Source organism: Serinus canaria, chromosome 18 (genome assembly GCF_022539315.1).
Source record: "Serinus canaria isolate serCan28SL12 chromosome 18, serCan2020, whole genome shotgun sequence".
In the NCBI taxonomy this organism is placed as follows: Eukaryota; Metazoa; Chordata; class Aves; order Passeriformes; family Fringillidae; genus Serinus; species Serinus canaria.
In genome coordinates this window covers 2,577,496-2,583,556 of record NC_066331.1, presented here as the reverse complement: position 1 = coordinate 2,583,556, position 6,061 = coordinate 2,577,496, and positions in this window count along the sequence as shown.

Sequence of the window (6,061 nt, the reverse complement as noted above, 5' to 3'; positions counted from 1 at the left end):
CCAGAGTTAAACTCAGCTTTGTGACGTTCAGGGCAATGCCCAGCTCTGTAAAGCCCAGCTCAGGTGTTCAGGTGTGCCAAGGTGAGCTGGGCGAGGTTTGCTGGGGGCTGCTGGGCAGGACAGGCACAGGGAGCTCCTCCTGGGCTCCCTCCCTCCCACTGGTGGGGTACAGCACCTATTTTATAGCTGAACAGGCTCAGTTTGTTCCTCAGGGGAGCTGCCCATAGCAGGCATGGATTTGTGTCCCAGCTGTCACCCAGACCCTCCTGGCTCAAGTGAGAAATTCTGGGAAGGAAATCGTGGAGCTGCTTTTGGTCTGTCCTGTTGGTAACCAGAGCCAGCCCTTGGCTTCTGCCTCACCAATGGCACTGACTAGGGCTTTTTTTTTTTCCTTCCTCCCCTCTCTCCACCCTATTTTTTCTATGAGGTTTTAAATTATCTGGGTTATTTTGTGTGTTTGAGAAGACTTCATTTAAAACATCAGTAAAACTTGTATCAAAGGGCTCAACTTCACACTGAGTACACAGAGCTGGGGACTGAATCCTGCAGTTCAAGGGAGCTGCAGGCAGTTTTACACATTTAAATGGATGGTGCCTTGTTTTAAAAAAACCATCTGAAGTTCATGGGGTTCATCTTAATTGATAAGCTGGACATAACGGATGGGTGTAGGGAGACTTCAACAACATAAGGGAAGAAAGATTTTTTTTTTCCCCCCTCTCTCTCTTTTTTTAGTCTACCATCAAAGGTTGGGAACTTAGCACTACATCGTAGTATTATTTTTCTTCTGCTATTAAAATGAATCACACTGTGCCTAATTCTTCTTGGGAAGATGAATGTGTTTGAGGCAGCTTGAAGCCATTCAGTGCCTCACAAGCCTTTGCATCTTTCTATCAATGTTCCAAAATACTCACCTCTGTTTTTTTGGATGTCTGTAGAAACAATATATAAAATGGCTTCAAATACATGGCAGGCTGTTTAGTGGAGATGAAAGGGTATTTGAATAGTCTTTTTAAAATGAATGAAAAGTGAATACTCTCTTCTGTTTCAATTATAAGTGGGACATGGAGCTCGTTAGACACCACCTTAATATGTGACACTCTGAAAAATGTTCACCTACCTTCAGCAGTTCAGAAACATTTTGTTTTTTAGCTTGTCTCGGGATAAAGATGGTGATTACAGGTCTGGCATGTTCCCTGCTAAATGGAGAGGCAGCGTGGGAAAGTTCTGCTCTTACAGCTTGAAAGTAACATCCAACCAAATTTTTTTTTACACAGTACAGAAGATTGAGAGGGAGTAAGAACCTTATTTTGACCCAAGTGGGGTTTTTTTTTAAGTTTAGCTGAAGTTTATCAGGTTTAACGAAAACCCTGTAAATTCATGCAGAAAAAAGGTGCCCACAGAGCTGCTTTTGGTGGCAAAATATCCTGCACTAGGTCTTTGCAGAGGAGGGACCCAAAATGTTCCAGTTTGAGGTCTTTACCAGAGAAGGGACCCAAAATATCCTGCAATGGGTCCTCTTCCAGAGAAAGGATGCAAAATATCCCTGATTGAATCTTTTTTCCAAAGGAGGGACCCAAAATGTCCCAAATCTGTGTCGTTTTCTAGAGGTGGGACTCAAAATGTCCTGATTTGGGTCTTTCCAGAGGAGAAACATCAATAACAAGAGCTCTGCTCTGCAGGAGGAAACTTGAGCAGGGCTTGAGCTCTGCAGCAAGTGATCCCCAACCACTCCACACCCTCAAATCACCCTAATTCTTAACACTTAGAGCATTTTTTTGTCTTCAAAGCATGCTGGACATGCTCCTGAAGCCCCAGAGCACCCACAGAGGTAGGTGGCCTCAGCCTGTGGTGGATAATTGCCGGGGTGAGTGGTGGCCAGAGGAGCTTCAAAGCTGTGTGTGACCATCCAACAAAAACACCAGCCCCACTCACTGCCCAATTCAAATGTGTTGATGGACCTTTAACAGTCCTTGGGAGCATTGGGGATGTGAAGCCTGGAGGCTGGGCATCACAAGCAAGCCCTGAGGGGCTTTTTTTGGGAGAAAGAAACACTTTCCCAAGTGTTTCACAGCTGGAGTTTGCTGGGGCGTGTGGCGATCAGCCACAATGGTCTTGCTCCATCCCAAATCAAGGCTGGAAGCAGTGGGGAGTGGGGATGGGCTGAGTGGGGAGGGACAGCTGCAGGGCTGGTTCTCCTCTCTGAGTGGGGAAAAGGACCCTGGAAGCCTGCATTTGGTTTTCTTCAGCAAAAACCAGGCTGCATTTGGATGCACAAAACTTCCCAGCCCTTGCTCCTGGGCCTCTCTGCTGGCCTGGGTTGATCACAGCAGACACAGTGAAACCCTTTTGTGTTCTCTCTACCCTGAATGTTTGGCATCCCCTGGTCCAAAGGGTGAAAAACATCCAAAAACTGCCCCTGAGATCATGAGCTTAAGATACCATGGAATAAATAAAAAATAAAACCCTCTATTCCTTCATGGACAGAGACACCACAGGTCAGAGGCACCAGTACTGGGAGGATGCCTTGCATTGGTGGAGTACCACAAACACTCCCTCCTTCCCCAGGTGCTGGGATCAGGAGCTTGTCCAGCTGCCCCCAGACTTTCTCAGGTCTCTCTGAGGTTGTTCCCTCCCCCCTGCCCCGGGAGTTTATTCCCTCCAAACCCATGAGTCAGCCAGCAGTCAGCTGGGCTGGAGCATCTGCTGGTTCAAATTCTGCCTGCCTCATATTGGCAGCTGTGTTCCCTTCCTCTCTCACCTTCCATTAACCTCATGTTCCTCAAACACCTTCATCCAACTACTCCATTCCAGTAGCAACCTCAGATTAATTAAAATTGGGGGAAAAAAAGAAAGGAGCTCACTGTCTTTAAATGAGGTTCCTATCCCATTGCTTTCAAATGCTCTCTCTTAATCACAGAGCCCAGAAAACACCCACACACTGGAGGCTGGAGAATTATTTAAGGCAAATCATCTTCCTTCCTCTTCTGAAAAAAGATCAGACTAGTTCTGGATGGTGAGAGCAGCTCTGGTTCAGGTCCTTTCCATTCCTCCCAGCAACGTCCCCAATTCCTGCCCGCAGCCTTGCCCAGCCTCCCCACACAGCCCTGCACACACTCCTTTCCCCCTTGCCCTCATTAGCATGTTACTAATCATAATGAAAAGTCCCAGGATGAATTTTTCTAACATTTAAACCATGGCCTGCCATATGTTTTAGCCTCCCTTTTAAATTAAATGAGTGTTGTGGTGCGTTTAATCTTCAGGGAGCGCTGAACTCACAGAGTGAGAGAGGAGGCTAATTTTGGACATCAGATCTAGGTGATAGCATAATTTCAGACAATTTTGGCTGACCTCCCTGGGCAATGCCCTTCATCTCTTTCATGAGAAGATCTATTTTTAGGGAAGAAAGCCCATTAAGTCTTGCCTTCCTTAATTCGGCTCTTCACATGATAAGATTTGACAGGTAGATCTTCTTTTTTTATTATTATTATTTTTAAAAAAAGAAAACAGAAAGACCCTCTGGGAATTCTGGCTTTCAACATTTGTCTTGGGCCCTGCAGGAGTCTGGAACATCTCTGAACCCTACAGTTGGTCCTGCTTTGAAAGCGCCGCCTCGTCATTGCTCATGCACAGCTCCTCATCTGCAGTCACAGCACTCCCGGCTCCCTGCTCCCTCTCCCACTGCCCTGGCAGCTCTCCTTGCCTTCCCTTTCCTCTTGCTTCTGCTGTGTTGGCTCAAAGCAAGCTCTCATTCCCCCCAAATCCTTCCAAAGTCAAAGGATAAATGGGATGCATGGCTGGGGTGGTGCTACCTGCCTTGGTTCTCCCCTTTCCCCTCTCTTGCAGAGCTGCACCCTCAGCATTGTCCCAGTTGAGCCCAGGTGGCCCCTCAGGGTGTCATCCAGCCCTAAAACAGGGGCAGCAAAGTCCACCAAAATCCCCCCAGCCCTTCAAAGTATCTGCAGGTGGAGCTTGAAACAGAAGGTTTGTGCATTTTCCAGAGCTATGGTTTCCTGCAACCCTCACATTCCTAAAGGTTTCTTGGGATCTCTACAGACAAACCATCCTTTTCCAAAAGGTTCCACAGCAAACATCTCTCCTCTACAGGCACAAAGGTTAAAGGGTCACACAGCACTGAGGGTCCTCACCTCCAGGGACAAACCAACCACCAGTCCCAGCAGGACAGAGGCAAAGGCCAGCTTTGAGATTGGACACTGCTCCTGGGAATGATGCTGTGACACCAGCTGGGACCCAAAGGTGACTCAGGAATAAGGAGGAGACAGCTGCTGAAATGGTCAGTGAGGAGGCCCCTCTGGCTGGAGGAGCTGTGGAGGGGTTAAACCCTCCCCGTGGTGCTGCCATGCAGAAACCAGGCAAAGCTCTGGGGTTTTGCATTGAGATTCAAATGCCCAGATCAAAGCAGAGCTCCAGGAAGGAAGAGCCAATTTAGGTTGGAACCAGAGAAAACTTTCTCAGCTAACTTCTGGGAAGTGGAACAAGCAGGTTTCAGACAGCTCCCATCCAAAGGGAGAGGAGTTTCTGCAGGAGCGGAGGAGGTGGCCCTCGCCCTGTCCCTGTCCTCCCAGACACGGAATTATTGCTGGCCACCGGCCCCCTCATACCCATTGCTGCTCTTTGGAAGCTGTCCCCGAGCTGTTCCTGGCCAGCCCTGCAGAGGAGGACGGGCTGGAGCAGGTCCTGCCATGCTCTGGCGGCCCCGTGGAGCGGGCGGTGGCATCGGCGCTGCCCAGAGCCTGCAGACACAGCTCCTGTCCAAGCTGGGCTCCATGGCCCTGGGGATGGCTGCTGGCCCCACAGCCAGCATTTTCATGGAGGAGCCAAAATACTATTTCCAGCTTTTTTTTTTTTCTTCCTTGCCGTTTATTCCAAACCAAACAAACAAATGAAAAAAAAAAAAAGAAAAGAAAAAAAGAAATGTTCAAGAGTTTAGCTTTGCTAATTTATGACTCTGTGCTCTGCTCTTTCTCCTTTGGGATTCACTGCCCTGACCTCGGATACGAGGGAAGAGGAAGGAGAGCTCTCACCTTGCCAGTGTGAAAGGTTGCCAAAGCAGGGAGAAAATGTCTACTCACTTATCCTAGGAGCATGCAGTGCTTTTGTGTTTCAGGTCTTTGTAGATTTGCAATGCCTTTACAACCCTTGCAACTGTCCAGTGTGGGGTGGTTAATTACCAGGTAAAACAAATTTTTTTAGACTCCATTTAATTATTTGATTGCACAGTAACCAAAGAGTGTGAGAGGGCTGTAGCCAGAAGGCACTTCAAAGCAAGGCCTTGATGTTTCTTAGTGGGCATTAATGGTTTCTGAAGGCAGGAGATTGTTTAAAAAAAATATTAAAACCCTCCTCATGATCCCGCCAGCAATCTCAAAAAAATGCATAAACACTGGAATCCTCTGCCAGGGAAGAAAAAAAAGAGTTCAAAGGGATCTGAGAGTTTTCATGTAAAGTTTAGAGTTTAAGGCGTGACTGTTGGCTACGGAGCCCCACTGTTTGAACTCTTGTTTATTAAAAACAGTTTCCCAGCATTTCACAGGGTTCAGAAAGACAACAGCGAAGTGCAGCCTTTTTCACAGCACAGCCTTTAAAGGCTCCATTGATTTCTACCTATGTGTTTTATCTTCTTTTTTTCTTTTTCTTCTTTTTCTTTCTTTCTTTTTTTTTTTTTTTTTTTTTTGATCAGATGCTGAAGTTTAGCACAATATCCAAGGCTGAGCTGGGGCTGTGGTGAAGAGAACCACTCTGGAATAAGAGTTTGCCACGATTTTTAAAATACTTTTTTAACAGTTCACTCCAGACTCTGCAGTGTCCCAGAAGGCTGGATGACAGCAGCAGCAGAATTAGGAAATGACAACTTGGCTGGCCCCAGACTCCGACTGCCTTTTTGATATTATCGCCAACCCTCAAGCCTTTATCTGAGCCTCAACTCTCAATCAATGTCCAGCCAAACAATTGGCCACTGGGAAACCAAAAGTTTTTGGGTTTTTTTTTCCCCTCAGGATGGGAGATAATCCTTCACCCTCCCCTGTCTGGGCACGCATCTTAT